The sequence below is a fragment of the Delphinus delphis genome, chromosome 2, assembly GCF_949987515.2.
Source record: "Delphinus delphis chromosome 2, mDelDel1.2, whole genome shotgun sequence".
Lineage (NCBI taxonomy): Eukaryota > Metazoa > Chordata > Mammalia > Artiodactyla > Delphinidae > Delphinus > Delphinus delphis.
The window spans coordinates 47,279,038-47,295,510 of record NC_082684.1 but is presented as its reverse complement, the minus strand read 5'-3'; positions in this window follow the sequence as shown (position 1 = coordinate 47,295,510).

Sequence of the window (16,473 nt, the reverse complement as noted above, 5' to 3'; positions counted from 1 at the left end):
AATTTTTCAGAAAAATCAGAATAGAGGGAACATCCTCAATTTGAGAAAGAGCATCTACCGAAAACCTACAGCTATTAATACATTATACTTAATGGTGCAAGACTGAATGCTTTCCTCCTAAGACTGGGAATGAAAGAAGGATGTCTGCTCTAATGACTCTTATTCAACATAGTGCTAGAAGTTCTTTCCCGCGCAATAAGCAATAAAAAGAAATAAAAGGCACACCAATCTAAAAGGGAAAAATAATACTGCTCTTATTTCCAGAAGACAAGATTGTCTACATAGAAAATTCAAAAGAAGCTTTTTAAAAAAATACTCCTATGACTAATGAATAAGTTCAAAAAGGAGGCAAGATACAAGATAAATATTAATTGTATATCTATATATCAGCAATGGACACCAAAATTAAAAATATAATACCATTTGTAATCACTCAAAATAAAGAAGTCTCTAGGTTTCTAAATCTAACAGAATAGGTATAAGACTTATACACTGAAAACTATAAAATGGTGATGAGCGAAATCAAAGAAGGTCTAAATAATCGGAGAAACATTCCTTGTTTGTGGATTGGAAAAATCAATATAGTAAAGATGTCAATTCTCCCCAAGTTAATATAGAGGTTTAATGCAATTACTATGCAAATCCCAGCCAAAAAAATTATTGATATAGACAATATTATTCTGAAATTTATATAGAAAGGCAAAGGAACTTAATAGCTAAAACGATTTTGCAAAAGAGGAATAAAGAGAAAAGAATCATTTTACCCGATTTCAAGACTTATTATGTAACTATAATAATCAACACTATGTGGTATTGAAAGAAGGACAGACATATAGGCCAATGGAACAGAATAGAGAACCCAGAAATAGACTTCTATAATAGCCAACTGATTTTTGACAACGGTGTAAAAGCAATTCAATGAAGGAATGACCATCATTTCAAAAAATGGTGCTAGAGCAATTGAATATCTCTAGGCAAAGAAATGATTATTGACCTAAACCTCAAACATTACATGGAAAGTAACTCAAAATCAATCATAGATTTAAACATAAAACTATAACATTTTTCGAAGATAACAGGAAAAAAGTCTTCTTGACCAAGGATTTGATGAAGAGTTCTTAGACATAATACCAACAGCATGATCCTTTAAAGAAAAAAATCAGTAAATTTGACTTCATCAAAACTGGAATATTTGTTCTCCTAAAGACCCTGTTAAGAAGATAAAAAGAAAAGCTACAGACTAGGGGAAAATACGCAAATAGTATATCTGACAGAGGATTAGAATATAAGAAGAATTCCCAAACTCAGTAATATAAAAACAATCCAATTAGAAAATGGGCAGAAGTCATAAAGAGACATTTAACCAAATAGGATACAGGAATGGTGAGTACATACATGAAAAATGTTCATTACCGGCCATTAGGGAAATAAAAATTAAGCTCATGATGAGCTATCACTACACATCTATTAGAACAGCTCAAATTTAAAATAATGACGATGCCAAATGCTGGCAAGGATGTAGAGAAAGTAGATCTCTCATACATTTCTGGTGGGAAATAGTTTGGAAATGTCTTTAAAAATTAAACATATACTTCCCATATAAGTCAGAAATTTCACTCCTGAGCATTTATTCCAGAGAAATAAAAACTTACATCTGCACCAAAGTCTATATATGATTGTTCATAGCATATTCACTTGTAATAGTCAAAATATCCTCCAATAGATGGAGAGTTAAACAAACTGTAATACATCTCCACCATGGAGAATGGAATACTATTCAGTAATAAAAAGGAACAAACTACTGATACATGCAACAACATGGATGGATCTCAAGGTCAACATGCTGAGTGAAAAAAGACAATCTCAAAAGATTACATATTATATGATTCTATGTATATAACATTCTCAAAATGACAAAATTATAGAGATGGAAAAACAATTAGTGGTGGTCTGGGTTAGGGATGGTAGAGGGAGAGGAGGAAAGTGGATGTGATGAGATCTTTATTATGGTGTAACAGCTGATCGTGGTGGTAGTTATACAAATCTACGCATGGGATAAAATGCCCAGAATTAAACTTACATGTATCAGTGCCAAATTCCTGTTTCTGATATTGTGCTATATGATACAGGGGTACAGGGGAACTCTCTGTACTATCTTTGCAATTTCTTTTGACCCTATAATTATTCCATGATAAAAAGTTTTTTAAAAGTCATGAGGAAGACAAACTCTAAAATAACAACCTTATAAACTGTAAATTGACTCTGATACCAGATCTAAGAAGAGTATGGAAAATATGAAGTAAAGAAGAAAACATCAGTGAAAAATGGGTTATTCCAATCATATATTTTTCCCCACTGGTAAAATTTTTTAAAAGAATGCTTTAAGAAGATAATTCCTTGGGACTTCCCTGGTGGCACAGTGGTTAAGAATCCGCCTGCCAATGCAGGGGACACGGGTTCAAGCCCTGGTCCGGGAAGATCCCACATGCCACGGAGCAAGTAAGCCCATGCACCACAACTACTGAGACTGCGCTCTAGAGCCCGCGAGTCACAACTACTGAAGCCCGCGCGCCTAGAGCCCGTGCTTGGCAACAAGAGAAGCCATCACAATGAGAAGCCCGCGCATCGCAACGAAGAGTAGCCCCCACTTGCCGCAACTAGAGAAAGCCCGCACGCAGCAACGAAGACCTAATGCAGCCAAAAATAAATAAATTTATTAAAAAATAATAATACTTCCTTATTTTTTGACTCTCTGGATGCTATCTTCATAAGTAAAACTATTTTTGAAATAATTTACTAATCATTTTTCAGGAATTTTTTTCAAGTCATAATCAGTTTTACTGCAAAAGGACCCTGTACACATTTATCAATTCTAGTACCTTAACAGCTACCCAACAAGTCACCAACAGACAGAGGAACATGCATCATGAGAAGCAAGAAATATCACCATCCCTTCTGGTGTTAGCAACTTGTCACTCCTAAGTAGCGCTCACATCACTGAGGTCTGTGAACACTTTTCGCATTCATCCTGTGTGAAAGATGGAATAACTTCAGTACAAATGCATCATATTATAAACAATTTCTTACAAAAAAGTCACAAATTAAACCAAAGTATTTTACAGAATGCAAACACCATGAAAAGCAAAATGCCTTCACTTAAGCTCTCTCTCCCCACATCCAGCGAGCCAGCTGGATGTCTTTGGGCCTGATGGTGACTCTCTTAGCATGGACGGCATGCAGATTAGGACCTTCAAGTAAGCCCACCAGGTATGCTTCACTAGCTTCCTGAAGCACGCCTGTGGCAGCACTCTGAAACCTCCAGTCAGTTTTGAAATCCTGGGCAATCTCCCTTATCCACCTCTGGAAAATCAGCTTCCAGATCAGAAGCTCAGTTGATTTCTGGTAACAGATCTGGGCTTGCCGCGGTGAGGTTTTCTCACCCCGCCTGTAGAGGGGGCTCTTTTCCAGCAGTCTTAGTGGCCAGCTCCTTGCAGGCGCTTTCCTGCCCGAGGATCTGCAAGCAGTCCTCTTGGTTAGCATCCAACGCCGAAGTCTTAGGCCACTTTGACCACCACACGGCTTCCGCTGCCCAACGAAGAGCTGCAGTTGTGAGTCAAGGAAAAGAATCTCCTTCAAGGAACGACCAAACCGCTCTGTGCTCTACTAACCACTTTTAATGGCTGAAGGTAACAGAATATTGAGATTTACCCAAATAATGCATTCTAGGAAATAGTTATTTATAGAAAACAAGTTATTGGGGAAAACGTTTGTATAGCATGCTTCCGTGCACAAAAAAAGTTAGTCATGTTAATAAATGTGACACTTCTGTATAATTTTGTTTATCAGTTTTAGGACATGCAGACAGTACCACAAGTCTTTTTTTAAGTGTGACAGACCCAGAGATTAATGATGAATTCAACTCCACATCTGCTTTACTTGGCTGCCAAGAGATTTCTGGGTGTCACACAGCAAACTTAGTGAATCTGACTGAAGAAATATTTATAGAGTGAAACAATCAGTTGAGGAAAAGATCACATAATTCTCTGACACTGAAACAAACATGGTGAAAGCTATGAGTGATTTAGGAAGGAACCCCAAGCATATGATGTTGTGTTTTCACCCTTTATTTGTGTCCAGTTTTTGGTTGCTTCAGGGAGGACAGTAAAACTAGTCCCTGATATTCCACCTTGACTGAAAGGGGATGGCCCCAGATTTGCTTTTAAACATACTATTTCATGTAATAGAAACTTTAGTAGAATTTCAGGAATTGCGATGTGAAATTCAGAAATATGATAGAAAAATTGGTCCTTAAGGTAGAAGACATTTTCTGTTAGTGCTTACGAGTCTTTCTGTATATTAATTTCTATATCTTTGTTTGTTCTCCACTTTTAAGCCTTAAGAGCATCATAAACATTTAACATTTATATTTACAAACGAATTGCATGGGGAAAGGCAGAGGGGCATAGACAGAAGCAGTCCTTAGTGAGTGTGTAAACTCTAAATTAGTAACAGCCCTTAATCTATTACAGAAAGTTGATGTTTTCTATGGCAGTGTTTTAAAGTGGGGCACATTTACTCGATCAGAATGGCCTAATGGACAGAAGATTGGCAAGAGATTCTACTTGTCTATTCTACTGGAGCCCACTGCAGGGTCTACCCCTAAACCAGCCATGTGACCCTGTACATCATGTAATTCCTTTAAACCTCAGGTTTTTTCACCTGTGAAATGAGGCGGCTACATAACATCAATGTAAAATTGCCCAGGGTCGTCTACTCAAATATTTAAATCACAAAGGGTTATTATTCAAACTTCTTAAAACGCAATATGGCAGTGGGGATGGGAATAGAAATTCTGAGGAGAGTAACGAAAGTCTGGATTAGCCCCTATGGAGAAAGGAAGAGTAAGCCGAACAACGATGTGTAGAAGGATAGACCTGGGGTGCTTAGGGGCCAGCCGAGAGTGGGATTCTTTGGTCTCCATCTTCACAAAAGTGTTCTCGATGAGTAATTTTCTTCTATGACATGTCTACTGTGTTTTAGTGGCCAGAGAGCCAATACTAGATGAATGAATGAATGAGTGAACGAAGAGCTCATTAGATGGGGGTTGAGAGCTTGGACTTATTACCTCTCAAGTACGTTTCAACCTAGGATCCTATATTACTGTGACACACAAGAACGCAGGTGAAAAGGGTTAAGGGAACAGAGATAAAGATGAAATTAATTTTACATCAGAAGAATCAAGGAGGCTTGATGAAGGCAGGAGCTGAGCCTTGACGGCTCATGCCATTTGATGGACTCCTCTGACTGTGTGTGTCACAATCCAGAGACCAAGAATTAATCCCAGAAACATGATAACCAACTCTTGGAGAAGAGCGTGTATCTTTACTGTAGTTTTTCTTAGATGGCGGGGCTGGAGGTTTCACAAATTCTTCACAGATAAGCTTCTGAAACTCCTGTTTCAGAAGTCTGACACAGAATTTTCTCTCTAAACCTTCCACTCACAACAGCTACAAGAACTTTTCTTCATCTTTCATCCACACACTACTCTCTCCACGCCACCGTTCTCCTGCCCTGCCGTCCAGGCGGAGAGGACCAGCGTGACCTCCTCTCCTACCCTGCAGCTGTGCAGGTCCCTCCAGGAGCACCCGGGTATCCAAAGTCCTTGCCTGGTCCTCTGTTTTACCCACAGGGAAAGTGCACAGAGCTCTTGGGACATGGGCTTTGTTTCTCACTCTGACCACTTTTCTCCTGAAATATTCTCTTTTTTTTTTAACATCTTTATTGGAGTATAATTGCTTTACAATGGTGTGTTAGTTTCTGTTGTACAGCAAAGTGAATCTGCTATATGTATACATATGTCCCCATATCTCCTCCCTCTTGCTTCTCCCTTCCCCCCTCCCCATCCCACCCCTCTAGGTGGACAAAAAGCACCGAGCTGATCTCCCTGTGCTATGCGGCTGCTTCCCACTAGCTATCTATTTTACACTTGGTAGTGTATATATGTCCATACCACTCTCTCACTTCGTCCCAGCTTACCCTTGCCCCTCCCTGTGTCTTCATGCCCATTCTCTATGTCTGCGTCTTTATTCCTGTCCTGCCCCTAGGTTCCTCAGAACCTTTTTTTTTTTTTTTTTAGATTCCATATATTTGTGTTAACATACAGTATTTGTTTTTCTCTTTCTGCCTTAGTTCATTCTGTATGACAGTCTCTAGGTCCATCCACCTCGCTACAAATAACTCAATTTTGTTTCTTTTTATGGCTGAGTAATATTCCATTGTATATATGTGCCACATCTTCTTTATCCATTCATCTGTCGATGGACACTTAGGTTGCTTCCATGACCTGGCTATTGTAAATAGAGCTGCAATGAACATTGTGGTACATGACTCTTTTTGAATTATGGTTTTCTCAGGGTATGTGCCTGAAATATTCTTAAGAAGAATTTCTGGTGAAAAAATTCTCCATTGCAATACAGCTAAAAATCTTTGAAGAGTCAAATAAATGCAGTTGTTTAAAACTAAATTTAAATATAAGCTGTATATAAAAATATACATAATCTGTTGGTAATTTGGTAGAGGGGATGGTTGGATAGAGACTCCTGTAGTTTCCTGTTCTCTAGTTGGCTGTGAGTCCTGTTTCCCCTAACTTAGTACAGCAGATGGACTGTCTTGTTGTTCTGAATATGTTACACATGTTCTATACCACATCATTCTAGACATGAAAATACCACCCTTCATCTTTCTCCCTAAACATTTGTGCACATAGCGACCTCTCTGAACATTTAAGAATAACAAGAAAGGGCCCACACCACAGATAATTTAACACTTAATACTCGACTTCACTGTTCTCAGAAGCCCCATGACTATTTCCTACAAGTCAGCACAGATCCCCTTAGAAGGCAAAAGAGACCAGATGAAGAAAGATTTAAAAGGACCAGGAGGGCTTCCCTAGTGGCGCAGTGGTTGAGAGTCCGCCTGCCGATGCAGGGAACACAGGTTCGTGCCCCGGTCCGGGAAGATCCCACGTGCCGCGGAGTGGCTGGGCCCGTGAGCCATGGCCCCTGAGCCATGGCCGCTGAGCCTGTGCGTCCGGAGGAACCAGGAATATAGTCTTATAGCCTAAAAGACCCTATGAGCAAGAAGCCAGATGAGGATTGATCTTATATTGAAATCTTCAATCAAATCAACTGGTTTTCCTTTCCTTATCCTATACATTTCAAACTGTTCAGAGAAAAATACAGTGGGAACTTATAGATATTTCCTTGAACTATATTATGTACTTATAAATTCATTGTTTTCAGTAGTAGAATTACAGTGTGAAATTTAAGGTCATTGGCTTTCACACTGCTTTAGGAAGTATGATGCAAAAAATAGAGAAAAATATTTCACAAATACGCATAAAATCTAAAAGTACCTTTATTTTCTTTATTATTTTCATTTTTTTTTGCGGTACGCGGGCCTCTCACTGTTGTGGCCTCTCCCATTGCGGAGCACAGGCTCCGGACGCGCAGGCTCAGCGGCCATGGTTCATGGGCCCAGCCGCTCCGCGGCATGTGGGATCTTCCCGGACCGGGGCACGAACCCGTGTCCCCTGCATCGGCAGGAGGACTCTCAACCACTGCGCCACCAGGGAAGTCCGGAAAGTACCTTTATTTTAGATTTTAATACATATCCATCTAATTTTCACTAGTTTTCTTTTTCTCTTTCAATCTAAGTAAATATATATACACACATATACATATACATGATATTGTTATTGTTATTTTGCAGTAAGAACATAGATCAATTACTATTTCAAATAAGCCTCACTGTACCCATGGAGCTTAGGAAGAAACAAGAGTGGTGGTTCCTATTTTGAGATTATGGAAACTGAAGCACAGAGGGGTTAAATGCCTTCCTTCCCACAAGGTCACAGAGAGAATCTCTGCCGGGGAGAGAGAGAAGGGGCCTTGCCTTCAGTGCACGCTGTTTTATATGTTAACCATCAGGCACATGCTAAGTCAATGGACGCTGGCACTTTACATAAATATATGATGATGCAGTGCTATATGTAATAAAAATCTGAAGCATGAAACGTGGAAGCAATTCAAGAAAACAGATCTCACATTTTTGCCTTTGTCAGAGTCAGAATCTGACATGCTCTGATTAAAATTCAACATCTGCAGGCATTTAAAATTAAAATATACAGGTATTCATGTTTTCCTCCTTCCAGTGTTTCGTTGCTGCTTTTTTCATCTTAAATATTAAAAACATTACATTATTTTATTTCGTATGTCGAACTTCATGTCTCAGTATATTACACATTGCCCTTTCACCCCCGAGCTCTGGTTCAAATCCATCTCTTAGCTAGGGAAATAAAAAACATCTGAAAATATTTAGTAGACTCATCTCAGGCCTAATGGACTACAGTTTACATTAACTTGACAAACACAACAAACAAACAGATTTGCCACAAATTAAAATGTTTTCATGAAAACATTCAGGAATGAACAGTATATAAAGGCCTCTCAGACAGACCTGAAAGCTGTGCCTTTATTTCTCAGAGGATTTGATACAAGGACAGAGAAAAATCTGGGCTGCACCTGTCCTACCCAAAACAGGTGAATGAAAGGTCCAGGTCATAGGAATCCTCCTCTGCCATTTTGTGGTGGGGAAAACTGCAGTTTAGAAGGGCTCAGGGGATGGGAGGATTAAGAGAAAACAGTCCTAAACTCAATTGTCAGCTGTATCACATTACTCTTTTGTTCATGCAAAAAATTATTTATCGAGGCATGCACTGCACAAAAACACTTTGCTAGGTACTTTCTCATTGGTGCCTTCCAGCAAGTTGGGAAAACAAAGGTAACTTTGGCTTAAAGACAAAACAAAGAAAAAAGCCTGTTATTCTCTTGAGGGCCAACTTTTATGAACAAGTTTATATTTCATGATTTAAAGACAAGGAGACCACAGGCCAGTTAATGTTAAATCCTCACACACACCCCCACTAGTTGATGATCAAGTGCCTTCAGAGGCAGGTGGTGTGCAGGCAGGGATGGGGCTGCTGGAGACTGGAGAAGGCATGCCCTCACACAAAGGCATTCCTGCTTTTTAAAATATTAAGTGCCACATGTAGTCCAAATAAAATATACGTGCAGGCCACCAGTGTGGAATCTCTTCCCTACAGCCCCTCTCGAAGCACTACATTTGATGACCACAGTCACCGTCCTGATGGGTCTAGTCTGTCCCTTCCTCCACCACCCTCTCCCCCCTCCCCCGTTGCCTCATCTTCAAAAGCATAAGAAACAGTTGCAACTACAAGGGGAACAGGTAATTCAAGTCCCTAAGACAGGGGTTCCGAGTGTATCAAAATCCCTTGGGGAATCTGTTAAAATGTATGTTCCCAGGCCCACTCCCAGAGATGCTGAGTCTGAGGATCTGGCCTAGGGCCTGGAAAATACGCATTTTAAAGGCTTTTCAGGTGATGCTGATGCAGGTCGTTCAAGGGCCACGTTTTGGGGAATACTGTCTATGCTGTAGCATGGACCTGCCTCCTGTTCTCAATGGATTTATCAAAGACCAGCACAGTGGAAACACCCACCCCCGTCACTGTCATTGCTTCCTTTCCACTGCCTTTATGGCAGCAAGGACTAGAATTATCCTTACAGAGGATCTGATACAGATGAGGAGAAAACAGAGCATTTCAGCTGATGGGGGCCATCCCAAGTCTCCCTGTGGGGGCAGCTCACACCCTTGCTCAGCTCCCTTTTGCATGTACTCTACTGGCAGAAGGTCCTTCCTCACAGCCCACCTGCAGAGTGCAGACCTGAAATGTGGAGCCATTTTTGCTTTTAATTCTCCACTCAGCAGCAATAGGAAGCCTCAGGCACCAGCCTCGGACAGCAGAGAACCATTTACACGGTGTTAAGTGACACACTGAGAAAGACCACGGTAAGGGAAATGCTGAATTCAAGTGGGCTCTGAATCAAGATTTTGTAGTAATTCTTCATTGATTTGAATTCCAATTTATGATCGGTTTGAAAGGTCTCCCACAGGTCCTTTCAGCTTCTCAGTAGCGCAACTCAGAGATCCTTTATTCTCTCATACCTCGTATGTGAAGTTTCTGCTAAGCTTTAAATGGCCTTTTTTTTTTCTCTTGACAAATACTCGAAGACAGAGCTGCACTCAAAGTTGGTAGCATTAACTCCAGTAACATAACTGACATTCCACTTAAGGAAAGAGGGAAAAAAATCATAAAAACCTTCTGCTTCACTTAAAGTTTGACAAGTCCCTTACAGAATAACTGGGATGCTCTCACCAAGCCTTTTCAGTCCTGCCTTTACCACATCTGTCCCTGGAGCGTGTTCATAAACATCTTATGGTATAATAAATCCTTCTGTCCTGACACCCAGCCCCCAAACAAGGAATCTGTTGGACAGACGGCATTAATCACTGGATGCTGATCTGGTCCCTGGGCAGATATCTCGGTGATGGGAGAATGGTATGGTTCACTTTGCACTGTCTTCACCATAAGATGCCTTTTAGTCAAGGCTGGTCAGATGAGAAAAAAATATTCCCCTCTATTTAGGAATTTAATGAGAACAACCCAAATTCAAGTTAATGAACTCAACTCAGTCACATGTGATTATAACTAAGAGTGACAGAGGATGGATTTCTGTAGCGGAGACTGTAATGGGGACAATTGTGGTTTTTTTCCCCTGTCTATTATGCATTATAGTAAGCACTTCAAAAATTGGAAAATTGGTATTTTTCTTATGTTGGACATTGCTATTTGGGCCAGTCACAATATGCACAGGCATTTCACCCTCTCTGTGAAGGGTTTTGTTATTAGAAATACCACAAGGGGGGTCAAAGGTACGCTCTCTCAAAGAGTAGCTTTCAAGAATAAGATGACAATTTTCATTGATAAAAGTTAACTCACATTTACTTACTTAACTGACAAGCCAACCAACAATCATTTATCAAGGCTCTGTTATATTCATAGTACTGTACTCTATATTAATAACAGTATAACACAAAATAAGACCTGTCCATACTTTCCAAAAGTATAAAATCTGTGTAAACAGACAAGACTTACTTAAGATGAGGAAATAATTATAACTCTTCTGTCCAGCACTGTGTATGTCTGGCCCATAATAGATATTTAATCTTTTTTTATATGCACAATAAATGAATGTTCAATTTTGAGGTACAGATTATAAATTCTATAGATCCAATAAGAGATGGTATTTAAGTGTAAGATACATTTTTCGAGCTCCTTTGACCATGGAGCCCAGCTTTCAGGAAGCTCCTCGGGGAATTGTGTCCTACAGAAATCGCTTTGGGAACTCTAGCTCAGACACACTTCATGGGAGACGCAGAATTCCTACTGGGTATTGCAAGGAGCAAAGAATTAAATGAGTGGAAATGAGGGGGAAATCCAGGCAGACAGAATAACAGGGGGAAAAAAGGCTGAGGTTAAAATTAACCTAGAACATGGGGAGGTCAGGGAAGTTTACCTAAGTGGTTATAACTTAAATTGCTAGAGAATTAACTTGTTTTTATAATATTCTGTTTGGCCAAACGGCACCTGTTTTAACTGAAATAGTCAGTGAAAGCCTGAGGTACACTTGTAACAGGACAATAAGCTCTTGGATTTATAGTCTCTTGGAAAGAGGCTATAAATATCTGGGGTCCCGAGCACAGACCACCAAGCCTAATAGTTTCCCAGTTCTATCAGAAGCATCTATAGATACCGTGTGTAGGAGGAGGAGGGTGGCAGAGGAATATGAGGGAAAGGGGGCAAGTCTTATTTTATACTTTTCTTCGAAGTAAGATATACCAGTACAACATCGGTGGTTCTAGATGTTTTTGTTTCTTCGCTGATTTTTTCTACATCTCATAATACACAACCATTTCTTACATCTCCTTTACTTTTTTTTCTTCTAAATGAACCTTTGGGAAAAAATTAGGGTTGTGACAGGATTTTGATAGCTACCCTTTCTGTTCCGTCTTGGGTGGGCAATTGATTCATCGTGTCTGAGGAGTGAATCACCTGAATTCTTTATTTCAGTTCCTCTTTTCCAATAAAGGGACTGAACTCGAAGATGGTCTTTAGAAATCTACTTACCCTTCCTACTAAGAGAGCTACTTTTGATGTTGAGACAGGTCCTGTCAGGGGAAGGAAACCCATATCCACATAAGCCCTCTGCTGAGGACACTACAGCCTGGAGGCGGCCCTTTTCCAGGACTTGTGCCCTTTCTACACAGCACCATCACCACCGCCAATCTCTCTAAACTCCTCTGATGTTTTTACAGGTCTGTCTTTTCTACCAGAATGTGAAATGCTTGATTTAGGGGCCAAATGTTTTTCATCTTTGCTTACTTAATCCTATTTCTGGAGGCAACACCCAGAGGCAGTATGGCATGGTGGTTAAGAACACAGGCTTTGGCCCTGAATGAGATGGAATCTTGGCTCGGGCAAGTTACAGGTGGTATGGCCCTTGGACAACTGCTTATGCTCTCTCTATGCCTGTTTCTTCACTTATAAAAACATGATTAAAATAACAGTTATTACTTTGTGATAGGATAAACAAGCAGGAACCAACACATACTAGATGTTCAGCAAAAGAATGTCTGTCAAAACCGGGGGTTAGGGCTTCCTTGGTGGCGCAGTGGTTGAGAGTCCGCCTGCCGATGCAGGGGACGCGGGTTCGTGCCCCGGTCTGGGAAGATCCCACATGCCGCGGAGCGGCTGGGCCCGTGAGCCATGGCCGCTGAGCCTGCGCGTCCGGAGCCTGTGCTCCGCAACGGGAGAGGCCACAGCAGTGAGAGGCCCACGTACCGCAAAAAAAAAGAAAAAAAACGGGAGTTATATGGGAATAGATTATTAAAATACATATATAGAATCTGTGGGGAAAACAAAGTTAAATAAGACAGTCCATGCCAGTTTGAAAATTATAGTCTAGAAGGAAAATTAAGACATGAACACGAGTAGTTATAATACTAGACAGAAGAATCTGGTAAATGCTTGGTAAGAAGAAACAAAGTGTAGCAGGAGTTCAGAGGAGAGGAGAGATGATTGCCAACAGAGGGGATCAGTGGAGGCTGCGTGGCCGAGTTGATCTCTCTTTCAACAGAACAGAGCTGTGTTTACACAGCATCTGCTCCACCATCTCCCCCAGCCTTCTTCCCCCTGGAGATTAGTAGATTAAAAGGGTAAAATCCCTCTTTACAATACATAGAAATTGAGACTTAGAGAGTCAAATTTGCATCTTGTTTGGGGCTAATAACTTAAATTCCAAGTTATGTTTTTGAACAACAAGGACAGAAGATGGGTATTCCCAGAAGGTTGTCTGCTGTTTTGTGCAACCAGAAAACTTTTTCTGCCAAGCACCAGAGGCATATGCATGAGCGTAACACCAGGAGAGCAGCCAAGGCCCCACTCGGGCTGCTTTTATTGTTTGTCTAAAGTGGACGTTTTTCCAAGCAAACTGCATTGTGTTCCAAAAGGAGATCCATCACACTTGTCTTTGTGGTTACAGAGCAGGGATCAAAATGATGGGCTGAGGGGTGCCCGGGCCAAAGGAAAAGATGCTCCACATCAGAGGTCCCTCCCTTTGCCTGGTCCTTTTCAAGAACAAGAAAATCTTTGAAATGAAAATGTAGCGACTGACCTTGAAGGAACCCATCCCCAGGGTGTGACATTCAGGGAGTTTTGGATGCTTGGGAAACCCAACCCTGCCACTGTGAACTTTCACTCAAACTACACAGAGGGCAGAACCAGTTTACATTTGTCCAGCGAAGTAAAGACTTCTCGAATTCTGGAGTGTTAAGTCACATTTTGAAAATTTGGGTGCTTCTGGGGTATATAGCCCAGATGCCTGACCCCAGCAAACATACGCACTCCTAACTGCATCAAGGTTCTTGTTAAGTGTTTTCTGAAAGTTAAAACCATAAATTCCTAGAGATTTGAGCCAAAATACATATCTATCCTTAAAAGTTCTTTTTGTGTGTGTGTGTGGCTTTTCAAATAGGCCTATATTTGAAATTATGATCCTTGCTTTTCAATGTCTCAACACACTAGACTGGTTTCAAATTACCAAATCTGAGTCAAGTGCAGAATTTTAAGATACTAGCCTGCACAACTCCCTAAAAAATATACCCAGGGCCTCTGGAGCACCCGAGCCCCATTCGTTCTTCGCCAAAGCCTCATCCTGTCCCACTCCAAGCTCCCTCCCAGAGATTAATCCCCAGCACCATCTCCCCCAGCTGCTCCTACTACCTTTTCAACAGAGTACTTATCCTACCTCTTCCCTTTTCTTCCCTGCAGTTCTGGAAGGCCACGATGCCTACATCTCCAGAAACACTGATCTCCACTGCTACTCAAGTTGTGACTTTCTTCCCTTCTCCCTAAAGGGAGAGCTGCCTCTGAGTCCTAGAGCCTCTCCCTGGCAGCAACTTTTCCAGCTCTGTCTCCTTGGCCCTAGAACATATATTCATGTCTATTTCTTAAAAGGCTATATAACTGTATCATCATTATCATCCTCATTTTCATCATCTATCATTTATTGGTGACTATGTGCCAGGCACTGTGCTAAGAACTTTGTGTATTATTCAATAAATCCTCACAATAATAAATATTTCTGACCTTGCAAAGTAACCTTCAGCACTCACCTGGGATGGGTAGTCTAGTTCTATAGTTTGGTTACTTTGTCCATTCCTCTTTGTTTACTATGATTCAGTTTGTGTTTTCATATCACTCTGCTAAAATCATTCCCATAAATATCTGCAGATAAAGTTGATGCCCCCCAAATGTACCCCCTTATCCCTGCAGATCCTTGGACCATTTCACATTCCAATAACCCACTTCTCCTTGATTACTACCTTGGAAATCCATGCAAAGTTTATTTACAGAGCCCTTTCTTCTATATGACTCTGTTGGGATGTTTACATGCTCCACTAATTTAGTTCTCAGTCCTAAAAGACTATCTCAAGTTTCTCTCCAACCTAAGATGCTATTTTCCAAAGGTTGTATACAAATATCTTTAACATCATGTTTATATCCATGAATTTTAGGAATGCATGTAAATTGTGCATCAAATTTAAGATTCTATGGGTATTGCTGCTTAGGAACTATATATTTAGGATTAAAAAAAGATTGATCAAACAAATATTAAATTAATAAGAGTACAGACGGTATGCAGATATGGGAGAAAATTATGAAGATGATATTCAAATTATGAAAACTGTTATAAAACATCTTGCTCTGTTGTCAAAAAAGGATATGCCCCCCCCCCAGTTCCTACTTACCTTTTCCTCTTTCTCTATACTCTTTTACCTTACCTATTACATTCAGTGATATCCTCTAACTTCTCAGTCCTCCAAAATTATAATTTGAAATAGTGGTACACCTCCCTATTTTTTTTCATTCTTTATCTCTAGTCTGCCTACAAGTTTTGTCAAACCTTCTGCAGCCCTATTTTTCTTTGTCTCTTTGTTTTTAATCCCAAAACCAAAACCCCAGTCAGTAGGTTATTCAAATAACCTCCTAACCTGTGTTCCAGCAAATGTTCTTCAAGAACCATTTTAAACCACATGTCCAGTAAAAGCAAAACTTTGTAACAACATACACAACTATTGTTCCCTCCCCCATTTGCTGTGCCTTAGAAATCAGGAGAATGCCTTTTATAGAAAGGCTTAATAGCTAAGGAGTTCAGTTCGCAGAATAAGGCTGTCTCAGACTTCCTACAGTAATAGCAGGACAAGTCACATTGCCACTCTTTCCCAAAGGAATGCCCTCAGCTAGTTTGCCAACCCCTGCCTCTCTCACACCTGTAATCCATACCTATCTCTGGGGGACCTTTCACCGCCACCTCCTCCTTCACCATTAGTTGTATAAAGTTTAGGCTGATACCTCCTCTTGCCAGTTCCTCCATACCCAACTTCCTACCAAACTTGGTCATCACATCCTGGGGGCCCCTCCTACTCCACTGGCTGTTCAGTTTTCTAAAGTTGTTTCCTGGGCTTCCCTGGTGGTGCAGTGGTTAAGAATCCGCCTGCCAATGCAGGGGACACGGGTTCGAGCCCTGGCCCGGAAAGATCCCACGTGCCGTGGAGCAACTAAGCCCGTGAGCCACAACTACTGAGCCTGCACTCTAGAGCCCGCGAGCCACAACTACTGAACCCATGTGCCACAGCTACGGAGCCTGTGCTCTAGAGCCAGAGAGCCACAACTACTGAAGCCCACACGCCTAGAGCCCATGCTTCACAACAAGAGAAGCCACCGCAATGTGAAGCCCGTGCACCGCAATGAAGAGTAGCCCCCGCTCGCCACAATTAGAGAAAGCCCACGCACAGCAACAAAGACTCAACGCGGCCAAAACTAAATAAATTTATTTTAAAAAATAATAAAGTTGTTTTCTTTATCTCATGCTGATTTCTTTAGCTGACGTCATTTCTCCCACAGTTCTCAGATGAGGCTGCTTCTACTTGTAA